The sequence below is a fragment of the Euphorbia lathyris genome, chromosome 7, assembly GCF_963576675.1.
Source record: "Euphorbia lathyris chromosome 7, ddEupLath1.1, whole genome shotgun sequence".
Classification (NCBI taxonomy): Eukaryota; Viridiplantae; Streptophyta; class Magnoliopsida; order Malpighiales; family Euphorbiaceae; genus Euphorbia; species Euphorbia lathyris.
The window spans coordinates 62,521,846-62,538,966 of record NC_088916.1 but is presented as its reverse complement, the minus strand read 5'-3'; the positions used below and the strand labels follow the sequence as shown (position 1 = coordinate 62,538,966).

Here is a 17,121-nt window from a genome sequence, read left to right as displayed (position 1 = left end):
TTTCGATTTGGATGGTTAAAAAATCGTTGATAACGGATCGGTTAATTATTTTGCCTAATAGACCGGTTAACCGAACCGTGCCCATCCCTACATTGTCGAATATGAGCGACATCTGTTGTAACACCCTAGCCGTATAAGTACTATACAATATTTATTCTATATTTCAAAACCTGATATTTTTTTTTTTTTTTCACAAGTATACATAAACACATACATAGATATAACCATATATAGTACAGACTTTATTTCTGATTACATATATTACAGACTATGTTTGTATTTAACCCAAACTTCACATATTCTACATGCTGGGAATGAGAGGAGAGAGCGCGAGATGGAACACAGCCAACCGACCTTTCATCCATGCTATCTACAATATCTGAACCTTCTAGAAACTCTTGTTCATCTACTTCATCAACCAACTGAAAAATTTAGCGATTTATATGAGTCGCCACTCAGTGAATATAAACATTCAATGAATTATAAATCACATACACATACACACGTACAAATTCATGCATATGAAAATGATAAGCCTTTTATTCATTTTGTTGTGACACCACCAGCTAGACACTTCCCGGGATCAAATAACAGGTAAACGGTAACACATGTATTGCTGTACAGCCTTGTAATTTCATAATTCGACCTTTCGATCCATGTAATCAAGTAGTCCATATATTTGACCATATAGGTCCAAGTAGTCCATATAATCAAGTAGTCATAAGTGCCTAGACTGGTATGCCACAACGCCATTTACGTTTTATGCAACATGTACACATACTTTGCATTTAAGTTATTCCATCACAAGTAATTCTATCAAGTATCAATTCACATCAAATCTAGCAAAACAATTCACAATATCACAAAGTATCAATTCCTATCAATATTTCAATCACAACTTCAGAAGCCTAAATATTCATATCATGTTTATACTCACAACTAAGCCGCTAGCTTCCTTGACGACGACTTGTACCTTCCTCCGGAATATCTTCAAAGTTTTGCGTACCTATAAGTATAGTTAACATATGATTAAAGAGACATCATCCTTTATTTACCAAATTTTCATTTGCTTATTCTCTTTTTATTCCGTAAACTTCATGATCACATAATATTTCTCAATAACCCGTCAATACCAAAAACCTTGTAACTCTCTCTATACTAAACCAACTGACCTAATTCTTGTTTTGTTGTACTCCTGACTCATATATGAAGATCATATTAAAAGTTTATAATTTTTCCAGAACCACCCGATTTATGGCACAATTTCTTTTGAAGCCCTATCTCAGCATCAACTCGTCTGTACCAGTTTTGCTAATTTACTCATAACTTACAACTTATAACTTCAATTGCTCTAATTCTTTTTGATAATCAAACTAGACATACATAGGTATAACATATCCAAATATCAGAATTTTAGGAGCTCTACATAATTGCCAGTAAAATTTACAAGTTGACCCTGTTTCAGCACCTATGCCACACAGCACACCTACACTTCCTTAGTGATTTTCTCACTATTTACTTATCCAATCATAACCAAACTTTACAGGGGCTTACTCAACACATAAAGGATCAACTTTCATTTTTATACCTTCCTCAAATTCGGACCCTAAGATGTCCCAAACTATACAAAAAGAAACAACTCAAGTACAGATTGCAGATTAGACCTAGTCTGATTGATACTATCATATCTCCTAGTATACTTATCCAAATATCATGAAACAAATTTTGGAATTTAACTAAGACATAAAATTACAACTTTCTCTGCTTTAAGATTCTCAAAATCGGACTCTAAAGACACGAAATTGAGTGTATAAAACAAGTGAACAGCATACCTTCTTCTACCTCTTCTTCTTATCCTTCTTCTTCTCTTCTTTTTTCTCTTTTTGTTCTTTAAGGAATTCTTACCCAAAAGGTTCAGGATAAATCTGAACTATATCCTTTGTTTTTTTTATTATATTTATTAAATCATTATGTTTATCCATCTAGGTTAGCATTGTTACAAATTTGTCCAAACCAATTTGTGTATTTTCAACTACATCCTCTTTCATTGTTACACTTCTTATTAGTGTTAACTAAGACTCTATTTAATCACTTATCATTCTAATTGTGTATGTATTAACTACTCATCTAGTTTATGTGCTTTGAAGACACATTTACCTTTCTTTTTACATTTACACGTTATCCCGATTTTACTATCTATTTGAATCTATCATGGGGTGAGTAACATGTAAGATGTAAAATTATTTCTAAATTCGCTAATTAATATCGTGTAATGCATGTGTCTACATGTCATGAATGCACAAAATTGAGATGTTACATTTCTCCTCCTCTTTTAAAGAATTTCCTTCGAAAATTCATTACCTGATTCGTGAAATAAGTATGGGTACTCCTTCCTCATTCTTTCTTCAGTTTCCCATGTAGCTTCCTATACTGAATGACTTCTCCATAGTACCTTAACTAAGGGTATCTCTTTGTTCCGTAATTGTTTGCTTTTATACCCAATGATTGCTACTGGCTCTTCCACATAACTAAGATTCTGAGCAACTTCAATTTCTTGACTACTTAGAATATGCGTAGGATCTGATCGGTATTTTCTAAGCATACTTACATGAAAAACATCATGGATCTGAGCTAACTCTGGTGGTAATGCTAACTTGTAAGCAAGAGGACCAACTTTTTCAAGAATTTCATATGGTCCAATATACCTTGGACTTAATTTACCTTTCTTTCCAAACCTCAGTATGCCTTTCCAAGGTGATACTCGCAGAAATACTTTGTCTCCCACAGCATATTCCATTTCTCTCCTGTGCTGATCAGCATAACTTTTCTGTCTATCCTGTGCTGCTTTCAATTTGCTTCTGATTACCTTCACTTTCTCCATTGTATTTTGCACAATCTCATGACCTTCTAAAACACGCATGCCTTCTTCATCCCAGTAGATTGGACTTCTACATTTCCTTCCATACAATGCTTCATATGGTGCCATACCTATACTGCTGTGATAATGATTGTTATAAGCAAATTCTATCAAAGCAATATATTCATCCCACGCACCTTTGAACTCTAGAACACAAGCCCGAAGCATATCTTCTAATGTTTGAATCGTTCTCTCTGACTGGCCATCTGTTTGAGGATGAAATGCGGTACTAAAATTCAATTTTGTGCCCAATGCTTGCTGTAAACTTATCCAGAACCGTGATGTAAATCGTGGGTCTCTATCAGATACAATAGACAATGGTACTCCATGTAATCGAACAATTTCATTCACATACTTCTTAGCCAAATTCTCAAGTGAACAACCCCACCGTATAGGTAAACAGTTAGCTGACTTTGTCAATCGATCCACAATCACCCAAATAGCATCATTCTTGCCTGGAGTTCTTGGAAGCCCATAGACAAAATCCATAGTGATCCGTTCCCACTTCCAAACTGGTATTGACAAAGGATGCAATTTTCCCACTGGAGCTTGATGTTCAACTTTTATTTGTTGACAAGTCAAACATTTAGAAACATATTCTGCTACATCTTTCTTCATCTTAGGCCACCAAAAATGAGGCCGCATAGTATTGTACATTTTTGTTATACCGGGATGCATGGCATATGGAGTAATATGAGCTTCTTCTAGAATCTCTTTCCGAAAATTATCAACATCTGGCACACAAATTCTTTGTTCTAACATCAAAGCACCATTTTTAATTGTAAAATTAGTACTTTTTCCTTGTTCAACACTCTCCATTATCTGCTTCAACTTTGGATCTCGAGTCTGAGCTTCTTTTATCTTATCATGTAACATTGGCCTCACTTTATGATCAGTGAAGATTTGAAATGTTTGTCCATACAAATAATGTCTCCAAATTTTCAAAGCAAACACTACAGCAGCAAGTTCAAGATCATGCACAGGGTAAGATAATTCATATGATTTTAATTGTCTAGATGCATATGCAATTACCTTACCATGTTGCATTAAAACACACCCCAAACCTTGATGAGATGCATCACTATATACCACAAATCCGCCTGTGCCAGTAGGAATTGTCAAAATTGGAGCAGAAGTTAACCGCCTTTTTAATTCTTCAAAACTTTTCTGACAAGCTTCTGTCCACTGAAATGACACATTCTTCCTTAATAACTTTGTCAATGGAGCCGCAATGAGAGAAAACCCTTCAACAAATCGTCTATAGTATCCCGCTAAGCCTAGAAAACTCCTTACTTCTGCTACATTTTTCGGTGCTTCCCATTTAACTATTGCTTCAATCTTCTGAGGATCTACTTGTATACCCTGACCAGAAACCACATGTCCCAAAAATACAACCTGATCTATCCAAAATTCGCATTTGATGAATTTTGCATATAACTGCTTCGTCCTCAATATCTGTAACACGTTTTTCAAATGTTGTTCGTGTTCCTCTTTGCTCTTTGAATACACCAGGATGTCATCAATGAAAACAATTACAAACTTGTCAAGGTACTTCTGAAATACCTTATTCATTAGTGCCATAAATGCCGCTGGTGCATTTGTCAACCCAAATGGCATCACAAGAAATTCATAATGTCCATATCGAGTTCGAAAAGCAGTCTTTGAAACATCTTGCTCTGCAATTTTAAGTTGATGATACCCCGATCTCAAATCAATTTTCGAAAACACACATGCTCCTTGTAGCTGATCAAATAAATCATCTATCCGAGGTAAAGGATATTTGTTTTTCACAGTGACCCGATTCAACTGTCTATAATCAATACATAACCGCATTGTGCCATCTTTCTTCTTGACAAACAAGACTGGAGCACCCCAAGGAGACACACTAGGCCTGATAAACCCCTTATCAAGTAGCTCCTGCAATTGTGTCTTCAACTCTTTTAATTCAACGGGAGCCATTCTATATGGTGGAATAGAAATTGGTGCAGTTCCTGGAATTAAATCAATTGTAAATTCTGTCTCTCTGTCAGGCGGTAAACCCGGTAAGTCTGCTGGAAACACATCTGGAAAGTCATTCACCACTGGAATACTTTCAAGTGTTGCACCTGTTGCTTTGGTATCAATAACATGTGCTAAATACGCTTGGCATCCACCCTTAATTAAACGAAAAGCTCTAACTGCTGAAATTAGACAAGTAGGTACAATCTGACGGTCTCCATGAAAAATAACTCTTGGCTGATCCGGTGGCTCAAAAATAACCTCTTTAGTGAAACATTTAACAGTTGCATGATGCTTTGTCAACCAATCCATACCCAGTATCACATCAAATTCTCTAATATTCAGCAATATCAAGTCTGCACTCAATTCTACCGAGCCAATTTGAATCAAACAATTCCGATACACCTGATTTACTATTACAAACTCTCCTAATGGAGTCCCCACATTTAAATCAAACCCCAAGGATTCACAATCTATATGAAAATGTGATGCCAGATTTGATGATATAAATGAATGAGAGGATCCTGGATCAATTAATGCATAAGCTTCTAGATTGCAGATTAAAAGTTTACCTGTAACAACTTGTGGTGCATCAATGGCTTCCTGTCTATTTAAAGCAAACGCTCGAACTTGAGTTGGATGTTTAGAACTCTGAGTTTCAGATCTACCAATGCCTCTAGTAGTATTTGTTCCTCTACCCCTACCTCTGCCTGCTGGTGCAACAATTCCACTTGCTCTAGTATTTTGCACTGTAGCCTCTGAACCCTCTTTCTCAGCTTCTCTTTGTTTTGGACAATTACGTATCAAATGGTCTAAAGAGCCACAATAAAAACATCCTCCAGTCAATTTCTTGCATTCTCCCTCATGATATCTTCCACATTCATTGCATGCAGATCTCAACCCTGAGCTTTGTCTCTGACTCTGTCTTGAATAAGATGGAGCACTCATTCTCCCTCCTCTATTTGCAGAATACGCTCCTCTATTGGATAATTGGGAAGGAGACGAATTAGCCTGGCGCTTGGTAAACTTTTTACTTTGTTCAGCCCTAAAATCACTGTACCCCCTTTTTGATCTGAAATCAACTCTCTCCCTTTCTAACCTTTCACCTCTAATTGCTGCAGCTTTAAGTTTCACATATGTTTCAAGATCAGAAGCTGTAATTCTATTTCGAATCTCAAACCTCAACCCTTCTTCAAATTGTCTGCATTTATCTTTTTCTGTTGCCACAAAAGAAGATACATAAGTTGACAACTGATTAAATTTCACTTCATATTCAGCTACACTCATTTTTCCCTGCTTCAAATTCAAGAATTCTCTCCTTTTATCATCTAAATACACTTCTAGCATATAGTTATTGCGAAACTCAAGAACAAAATCATCCCATGTCAAAACAGGAGGCTGAACCGTACTGTTAGGAATAGTTTCCCACCAATCATATGCATCTCCCTGAAGTAAGAACACAGCATAGTCAATTTTTTCTTCAGGTGTGCACTTCATCAAGTTGAAAACCCTCTCTATCCTCTTCAATCATCTTTCTGCTTGTGTAGGATCAGTGGTACCAGTAAATTCTTCAGCACCTTGCTTTTTCAGTTTATCGAACCTCCTTTCCCTTTGAACTATTTGATTCTGTCTCGACTCAAAAGGAGGAGCTTGACGATGCAAATTTGATGCATGAGAATGTGCAGGTGATGCTTGTGCATTGTCATGTGGTTGATTTTGTGGTGCTCCTATAAGAATTGGTCTGGCTGGTTCCTCTCTCCTCATTTCCATTCCGTTCCTATTCTCTTCACCAACTTCTACAAACCTATATGATTACAATCTCATGTTATAGACAATGCATATAAATGTGATGTCATGTATGCATGAGTATGTCCCTATGGTCATATCCCTGCTCTGATACCAACAAATGTAACACCCTAGCCGTATAAGTACTATACAATATTTATTCTATATTTCAAAACCTGATATTTTTTTTCACAAGTATACATAAACACATACATAGATATAACCATTTATAGTACAGACTTTATTTCTGATTACATATATTACAGACTATGTTTGTATTTAACCCAAACTTCACATATTCTACATGCTGTGAATGAGAGGAGAGAGCGCGAGATGGAACACAGCCAACCGACCTTTCATCCATGCTATCTACAATATCTGAACCTTCTAGAAACTCTTGTTCATCTACTTCATCAATCAACTGAAAAATTTAGCGATTTATATGAGTCGCCACTCAGTGAATATAAACATTCAATGAATTATAAATCACATACACACGTACAAATTCATGCATATGCAAATGATAAGCCTTTTATTCATTTTGTTGTGACACCACCAGCTAGACACTTCCCGGGATCAAATAACAGGTAAACGGTAACACATGTATTGCTGTACAGCCTTGTAATTTCATAATTCGACTTTTCGGTCCATGTAATCAAGTAGTCCATGTAGATGACCATATAGGTCTAAGTAGTCCATATATTTGACCATATAGGTCCAAGTAGTCCATATAATCAAGTAGTCATAAGTGCCTAGACTGGTATGCCACAACGCCATTTACGTTTTATGCAACATGTACACATACTTTGCATTTAAGTTATTCCATCACAAGTAATTCTATCAAGTATCAATTCACATCAAATCTAGCAAAACAATTCACAATATCACAAAGTATCAATTCCTATCAATATTTCAATCACAACTTCAGAAGCCTAAATATTCATATCATGTTTATACTCACAACTAAGCCGCTAGCTTCCTTGACGGCGACTTGTACCTTCCTACGGAACATCTTCAAAGTTTTGCGTACCTATAAGTATAATTAACATATGATTAAAGAGACATCATTCTTTATTTACCAAATTTTCATTTGCTTATTCTCCTTTTATTCTGTAAACTTCATGACCACATAATATTTCTCAATAACCCGTCAATACCAAAAACCTTGTAACTCTCTCTATACTAAACCAACTGACCTAATTCTTATTTTGTTGTACTCCTGACTCATATATGAAGATCATATTAAAAGTTTATAATTTTTCCAGAACCACCCGATTTATGGCACAATTTCTTTTGAAGCCCTATCTCAGCATCAACTCGTCTGTACCAGTTTTGCTAATTTACTCATAACTTACAACTTATAACTTCAATTGCTCTGATTATTTTTTATAATCAAACTAGACATACATAGGTATAACATATCCAAATATCAGAATTTTAGGAGCTCTACATAGTTGCCAGTAAAATTTATAAGTTGACCCTGTTTCAGCACCTATGCCACACAGCACACCTACACTTCCTTAGTGATTTTCTCACTACTTACTCATCCAATCATAACCAAACTTTACAGGGGCTTACTCAACATATAAAGGATCAACTTTCATTTTTATACCTTCCTCAAATTAGGACCCTAAGATGTCCCAAACTATACAAAAAGAAACAACTCAAGTACAGATTGCAGATTAGACCTAGTCTGATTGATACTATCATATCTCCTAGTATACTTACCCAAATAGCATGAAACAAATTTTGAAATTTAACTAAGACATAAACTTACAACTTTTTCTTCTTTAAGATTCTCAAAATCGGACTCTAAAGACACGAAATTGAGTGTACAAAACAAGTGAACAACATACCTTCTTCTACCTCTTCTTCTTATCCTTCTTCTTCTTTTCCTTTTTCTCTTTTTGTTCTTTAAGGAATTCTTACCCAAAAGGTTCGGGATAAATCTGAACTATATCCTTTGTTTTTTTATTATATTTATTAAATCATTATGTTTATCCATCTAAGTTAGCATTGTTACAAATTTGTCCAAACCAATTTGTGTATTTCCAACTACATCCTCTTTCATTGTTATACTTCTTATTAGTGTTAACTAAGACTCTATTTAATCACTTATCATTCTAATTGTGTATGTATTAACTACTCATCTAGTTTATGTGCTTTGAAGACACATTTACCTTTCTTTTTTATATTTACACGTTATCCCGATTTTACTATCTATTTGAATCTATCATGGGGTGAATGACATGTAAGTTGTAAAATTATTTCTAAATTCGCTAATTAATATCGTGTAATGCATGTGTCTACATGTCATGAATGCACAAAATTGAGATGTTACATCTGTAGTCTAAAACATATCCACCAGAAGTATTTAAAACCATCCGATGTTGAAGACCTGCAAGGACTAGCACCGGATTTTGCGAATTTTCTCGCACGAGATTTACAGCTATGTAGTAGAGTGAACATATCAATCTGAAGCACGATTTGATGGAACATATATGCCAACGTTTCGAAGTCACCGACCTAAATAATTGATCATCTAAATATGTTGTGTGATGTACTATTTTCTATCCGTATTAATTATTATAATCGTGTGTTTTTAAATTAATAATCTTTCATTAATTAATTACTCGTTCCTTTTGTAACAATGTACTATTTTCTATCCGTATTAATGATTACAAGTGTGTTTTTTTAATTAATAATTTCTTACTAATTAATTACTCATTTTTTTACATCATAATATTAAGTATTGAATTAAATATTGTGTAAATATTTGTGTATGGTATTTATAAATATTGAATAAATTGTTGAGTTGGATAAATTATTCAGTAGATATTAATTGAGTAAAAATATACTGTTTTATGACAAATGAGACTTATAAAAAATAAAAGTAAAAGAGGATTATAGTGGATTATTAATTGTGAGGTTTTTTTTTTTATATATATATTTGGCATTAAAAGTTGTAAATTCCACTAATGATGCTCTAATAATGTTTTTACATTTCTGCACTAAAATAATAGTCCCCAATTTGGCATAGTAGGGCTAACAATGGATAGAACACAACCTTTAAACATGTTAACTATATATCTTAGATGTAGTAAAAATACACAACACAACCAGATTAAAAAACACAAAATCAACATGCAATTTTGTATTTGAATTTAACTAATTGGTAATGTGTCATTTTTAGATTGATACGAACTAACACATAAATTGGATTAAAATTGATATGTAAATAAAAAAATAACACAACTATTTTTTTATAGACAGTTATCTATATCCCGATCAAAAAAATTATTGTTTTTTGTACATCACTTTATTAATAGCAATAATAAAATATAATTATTACAAATATAATTCAAACCTACTAAATCATTATAAAGACTTAGTACATCATTTGGCCCATGAACTTATCCAAAGAGTTTGATAAGCCCCATGAACTTTCAAAATGTTCCAATAGTCTCCTCAACTTTCATAAAATGTTCAACTAGCCTCCTAAACTTGTATTCCACGCATCTTAGAATGTTATTACAAAATTAAAAAAATAGATTAAAAAGAAAATTCTTGATTCCTTAACAATACAACTCATCTTCTCTAATCCAAGAACCATATACCCCGACCGTTTTACTTTTTTTTAAGACCCCTGCAATATTGCACATTGATAAAAGTTTGCAATGACACTTTGAAAGTTCAAAAAGCCAATCAAGCTTTTTGAACAGATTCAGAGACAAATAATGTATTAAGCCTATTATAAACAACATTACATAACCTTCTAACAAGATATTAAGAGCATTTTCTATGGTTAATATTAACATATTAATATAAAAATAACAAAATATTTAAAAATAATAATATATCTTATTATATTTTTAAAAATTATTGTTAATATACATGAATGTGATATGTAATTGGTCATATAATCGATATTATATAGATTTTTCTATGCAACATCTTTTATTAGGGATATAAGAAAATTAATGAATAATTGATGAACCTAGATCACAAATCCTAAGTTTGTCTAGGAAAAGACAATCTATTTATATAAAATTGATTTCTTCCATGTAATAGTATGCATTCGGATCCATAACCATAGATTATCCATAGTATAGAATATTTTCTTGCTAAAATCTGTATCAAAGATCATTTTATCTCTCAAAAACACGAAGTGTCATTGGAATTGATTTTAATATATAACAAAATTTCATGTAATCTGAAAACACAATACAAAATTAATACTAATCTAAAAAAATTAATCCAATTATAACATGAAAGTTTTCGAGTTGAATTTGGATTTAGCCCTTATTTAGAAAGAAGTTAAGGAAAACAACGGAAAATTAAATATCACATTAAAATAAGATTAATTTTTAACCTTCATTTCATTAATTCCTGTCGCCTCTCCAAAACAAAGGATCTCTTTAATACAAATCCAATCATTCACCCGTTGTGGAGATTCAAAACATACAATGAAAATTCACTTCATCATTAAAATCAATGACCACATTCATCCGATCATTAACGGAAAAATGACCAAATTCACTTCATGTGAATGTGAACGTTGCTGTTATTTCAAAGCCAATCATTTAAAACAAAATAAAGCAAAAAACAGGAACAGGAAATCAAGCACTCAGAATGAAAAGGACTTTAGAACATATCAAGCAATTTCAAAGATATTTACAACTCAATCAGTAACAACGATGGCAAACAATCAAACTCAGATTTGGAAAAACAACAATCAGTAACAACAATCAAACTCAGATTTAGAAAAACAACGATGGCAAACATTCAGTATGAGTAGGAGGTTATTATTCCTTTCATAAAACTGATCGGAAAATTTCAAATTCATCATCACAATGTTCTCGCCAATCGCAACGTCATCAACACAAGTTAAACGGAAAAAAACAAAAGAGATGAAGGCATCAGAAAATTGGATCAATGCATCAATAGCAACGCTTAACGCATCTCAGACGACCATCGTGAGAATTAAAATCCAAACTCGTCACTTAATTTCACTACTACCTTTGAACATATGAAATGGAAAATCAATAAATGGCAAACAATCAAACTCAGATTTGGAAAAACAACAATCAGTAAGAACAGTCAAACTCAGATTTGGAAAAACAACAATGGCAAACATTCAGTATGAGTAGGAGGTTGTTATTCCTTTCATAAAACTGATCGGAAAATTTCAAATTCATCATCACAATGTTCTCGCCAATCGCAACGTCATCACTAGTTAAACGAAAAAAAATAGAAAACAAAAGAGATGAAGGCATCAGAAAATTGGATCAATGCATCAATAGCAACGCTTAACGCGTCTCAGACGACCGTCGTGAGAATTAAAATCCAAACTCATCACTTAAATTCACTACTACCTTTGAACATATGAAATGGAAAATCAATAAATATCAACTAAAAATCTAATCCAGACAGAATTTTCACGAACCTTTGATAGGAGATAATCTAAATATCAACCGGAAGCTTTCAACGGCAAGAAATTCTGCTTTGAGAGTGCTGGATTGACGATTATATAGAGCAGGTAGTAACTAGGGTTTCGTTCGTTTGATAATTTTATCCCTGATCTTATTATACATTTTACTTGGCAGGGTATCCGGCCCCTTCCCATATTTTAAACGGGTTAGAAATTTAGAATCTGTCCATGGCCCTATTAACCCGGTCAGTCTGTTTGTGGGTGGATTTGGATATTTGATATTTGGTTCGTTCTTATGCATATTGGGTTGAGTTCAGAATTTTTTTTTTTTTTTCTTTGATGAAAATGCTTATAATTTCATTAGATTAAAACACAATAAGTACAATAAAGAAACACAGTAAGTACAATAAAGAAACACAATAAGGAATCAAACCTTACGAGATCTACAAACAGGCCCGTTTTAGACATTTTGGGGGCCTGTGCAAAACGTAATAATAAACCAAAAATGCGAAGTATTATATATGAATCGACAATAACATTTCGATACAAGATCAAACAAATATATACTTTTTTATTTAAAAAGTGCTATCTAATAAGTAAAAAAAAAAAAATTGGGCTGGGCTACTAACTTGGGCAATTGGGATGGGCTACTAACTTATATATAATAAGTAAAAAAAAAAATTGGGCCCTCTCTAAATTAGGGGGCCATGTGCTGTAGACCTGCTTGCACAGGTCCATCTACGGGCCTGTCTACAAAGAGACTAAACTGACTACAAAGAGCAAAATAGGCCATAAAGGCATAAAAAACACAACAATAACAAAACATATATTTCTCGTAAATCGAAATTTGCAGAAAAGTAGATGCAATCCAATTTTCAGTATTTAAGCCATTTCGAATATTCGGATCTGAATCTTTTTTGTTGATGCAACCATGTAGATCTACTAATCCACGGACAAGATAAATCGTTTCCGTTCTTGCTAAATTCGAAAAAAGTATAAATGAAAGAATAATAGAAAACAGATACAATTCAGACGGATGAAAAGATCCGATAAAATATATGTAAATCGACTAAAAAGAAAAAAGAAACGAAATAAAATACATAAAATCTAACCCGGAGTGGAGTAGGAAGAAGGAAGATAAACTTCCATCTTCCTACTCAAAGTAAATCGTCAAAAGAAGAAAACTTTAAAAACTTGACAGATGATGAAATTTGGAGAGAAAATGAGAAAAGAAGAGTGAAAAGAGTTCAAAATTTGTTAGACCTACATCCTTATATCATTTTTTGTTTTGTTTTTTTTGTCTTATCTAAATTTAATTTATTATTATTTTATTAAATGCATTTTTGTTTGCTTAAGATTTTATTAATTTAGCTTTGTTAAATTAATTGATTGCTTTAGTTTTCTTCAAAAAAAAAAATTGATTACTTTAGTGCTCGTAATCATATTTTTATTTTTTATTTTTTTTCATTTATTTTTTATATATAAATATAATGGTTGAGTGGATTAGATTATATTGTTATCTTCAATTTAAGTCTGGTGTGAATACAATATGGATTGAATTGAGTTTGATAAGGTACGTAAATATCAAACCTACTAATATATTTTGCAGCGATTTTCAACCACTTTAATTTAATCACTTTCTGAACTCTCGTCGATGTCCAAATCCCTAAACAACCAGCCTTTCCTTACGGCCTCACCGCCGCCACCTCCAAACCCGCCCGACCGCAATGATTCGTCCCCAAGCTCTTCCCTCTGCTATCGCTCCTTCAAAGATATACTAAACGATGTTTCAATGGTGGAACCACACTGGACCCCTATCGACCTGCAAGCGACTGGGCAGGGCATAATTGGTCGTGTTAACGATGATCCCCTCTTCTCGGAAATTACAATAGTGCCAGAGCTTATCGATGAATGGTCTCAGGTATGGGCGAATGCTTTAATCGTCAAAGTTTTAGGCCGCAACGTGGGTTTCATTGCAATCCACAATAGGGCTGCTGAAATTTGGAAAATCGAATGGGATTTTACAATGATAGACCTGGGGAATGGTTTCCATCTGGTGAATTTCGACAGAACCTCAGATAGAGATCACGTGATACAGGACGGACCTTGGATGGTTCAAGGGCACTACCTGACAGTCCGCGAATGGTCCTCTAACTTTGTACCCTCAACTGTTGCGGTGGACACGACAATGGTTTGGGTCCGCTTCCCCGAACTACCGTTGTAATTCTATCAAGAAGATGCATTGCTTCTAATTGGGAATTCTTTTGGCAGAGCTGTGAGAGCAGATAAAAACACTACTGGGAAAGCAAGGGGGAAATTCGCACGAGTATGCGTCGAAATCGATCTAAGTAAGCCGCTCATTGGCTAGTTCAAGCTTAATGGCAACACATATCATATAGAGTACGAGGGATTATATACTGCGTGTTTAAAATGCGGAATCTATGGGCATGAAAAAGAGGCATACACTTTACAGGGGCATGCTAAGGAGAACACACCTCCGAATGGAGCCAGTCAGGGAGCGGAGAAACAAGGGATGGACACGACAATGAACTCCCAAGTAAGTCACAGTGATACGGCCCAAAATAAAGAAGGGGAAAATGTAAGAACCACATGCCAGGATAGGGGAGAGGAAAGCGCAATGAAGTATGGAGAATGGCTTTGTGTTCCAAAGAGAAAATACACAGCGAGAGCAAAGAAAATAGATATGCAGCAGCTACAGGTTACAACAGCCAACAGGAATCAGTGGGGGATAACAACCAAAGAAGTGGGAAATAACAATCAAGCAACAAGTGGTTCGACTAGCTTTACATTCCAGTCATCAGGCCTCCGAGGAAAAATCATAAAACAGAGAAACACGGTGGAGGGAGGTCAGGCACCCAACTTGAAGAATGTGTTCGAGAGACTGCTAGATAATGTCAGCGATGCCTCCATCGACATGAACCAACCAGCTAAAGGCAATGAGAATAGCCTTCACAATATAGACTCCCCGGGGAGAAGTAAAAGAAGCAGGCTGCCAACCTCTCAGGTCAGAACCCCTCTGTCCCTCAAAGATAATAATGCAATTATTGAATTTGCAGGTCCAACAAAAGACCTGGAAGCCTTACCTATGGTTTAGCAAGTTATTCGACTCGGTGAGCTTATCGTGTTTTATTTATGATTTTATCTTGGAACTACTTTGGAGCCGGTGGTAATGAGTTTCACCGGGCTCTTCGACATAAGCTTGCAATTCATAAGCCGGGGATTTTAGTTCTACTAGAGCCTCACCTTCCGACACACAAAGCAGAGGAACTAAGATGCAAGTTTAACTTCTCAAACGTCATAGCTGTTGACACTGAAGGCTTTAGTGGTGGTATTTGGCTATTTTAGAATACAGATAATCTGAGCATTCAAGTTATTGAGAAGAGCAGACAATACCTTCATACTGAAATTACGATCATTGGGTTTTTTTTATAAAAGAACCTTTTGTGCTACCTTCGTTTATGTCAGGCCATAAATGCAGCATGAAAGAGAGTTCATGGCAGAAATGTTGAATCTTCAAAACAGAGTACTGAGACTATGGCTGTTAATAGGTGATTTTAACTACATTAAGAGTTTGTCAGAGAAGAGTGGAAGGGTGCCAGGAGTGATGGATCGTTGCACTTTTTTTGCCCAATGGATTAATAACATGAAGCTAATCGACATGGATTTTCAAGGTCCCCCCTTCACCTGGTTCCGGGGTTTGTCCGTGCGCACTAGGATCGATTGTCGACTTGATAGAGCTTTATGTGATGAAGCCTTCCATAGTTGGTTCCCTGAAGCTTTTGTTACATATCTCCCCCGTAATAGGTCTGACCACGCCCCCATCTCGCTCAACTTGAATTTGATTATTGTGGTTCCGCAGGTGAAACCGTTCCGGTTTGAAGTGGCCTAGTTCCAACATGATAATTTCCTTACTTTTTTTCATCATAATTGGCCAAGGGGTGCAGATATTTCAGAAAGCCTAAAGCTTTTTACTCCCTAACTGAAGCGGTGGAATAGGAATACCTTTGGGAATATTCATTATCGGAAACAGCGACTGTATAACCGGTTGGCTGGGGTCCAAAGGCTACTTGGAACGCGTTACTCTAGATGGCTGACTAGATTAGAGTAGAAACTAATATCGGAACTGGATATTGTACTCATGCAAGAAGAAACTATGTTGTACCAGAAATCGAGAGTTAAGTGGCTCGGCTTCGGGGACAGAAATTCGGCCTTTTTTCACACTTCTTTAGTTATCAGAAGGTGAAGAAATAAAATAGAGGGGCTCAAGGATGAGTCGGGGAGCTGGAATACTAATAACTAAAACGTAAAAATGAAATGTAAAAACTAAATACTAATAACTAAAACGTAAAAATGTAATAGTCCTTAAGAATCCGCAAGGAGAATCTAAATCTTGGACAAAATCAATTACCTAGACCGGATTTCCATCCAAATAAATCTTACAACGATGACCGTTAGCCTTGAATCATTATCCCTTAAGATTTTCCAATTCTAAAGCTCTGTGATCAAACGTATTAGTAACTAAATATGGTCTCGTCCATCTAGACTTTAACTTACCTGGAAACAACCTCAATCGGGAATTGAAAAGTAAAACTTTATCCCCAATTTCGATTTTATTTTACGTCTTCTCAATTTCAGGATCTAGTGATTCCAATTGAATGCCCGAACTTCTAGTTCCGCGCATGAACAGAAACTACGCGCATAAACCAAAACTTTCGAAACTACTCTACAAGTAGACAATTCCTTCCTAGCGGGTAAGATAATTCCAATGACTATATTTCTCATTCCTACTTTCTGATATATCTGTCTGAGAAGAGTCTCCATGGTGATGATCTGTTGTTTCTTAGAGAGATAGATGTAGGTGTTTAAGGAAATGATATAGATAAAAGAGGAAATTATTTTGGTTTTAATGTAGGAATTGAATAACTTTTAATAGAGAGATATGATATTTTGGTGAAGGGTTAAGTTTATA

At 34.8% G+C, this 17,121-nt stretch overlaps 4 non-coding genes across 4 annotated transcripts; all 4 read right to left on the bottom strand.

Moving 5' to 3' along the window:
- Positions 1-11,485: 11,485 nt before the first annotated feature.
- On the bottom strand, positions 11,486-11,557 carry LOC136201785 (small nucleolar RNA Z105). Its single transcript, XR_010674124.1, has one exon. It is a non-coding gene; the product is annotated as a small nucleolar RNA Z105 (small nucleolar RNA).
- Positions 11,558-11,614: 57 nt separating this feature from the next.
- Positions 11,615-11,710, bottom strand: LOC136201807 (small nucleolar RNA Z161/Z228). The gene has a single exon (XR_010674146.1). It is a non-coding gene; the product is annotated as a small nucleolar RNA Z161/Z228 (small nucleolar RNA).
- A 127-nt stretch (positions 11,711-11,837) lies between these two features.
- On the bottom strand, positions 11,838-11,909 carry LOC136201788 (small nucleolar RNA Z105). Its single transcript, XR_010674127.1, has one exon. It is a non-coding gene; the product is annotated as a small nucleolar RNA Z105 (small nucleolar RNA).
- A 61-nt stretch (positions 11,910-11,970) lies between these two features.
- On the bottom strand, positions 11,971-12,066 carry LOC136201805 (small nucleolar RNA Z161/Z228). Its single transcript, XR_010674144.1, has one exon. It is a non-coding gene; the product is annotated as a small nucleolar RNA Z161/Z228 (small nucleolar RNA).
- Positions 12,067-17,121: the final 5,055 nt, after the last annotated feature.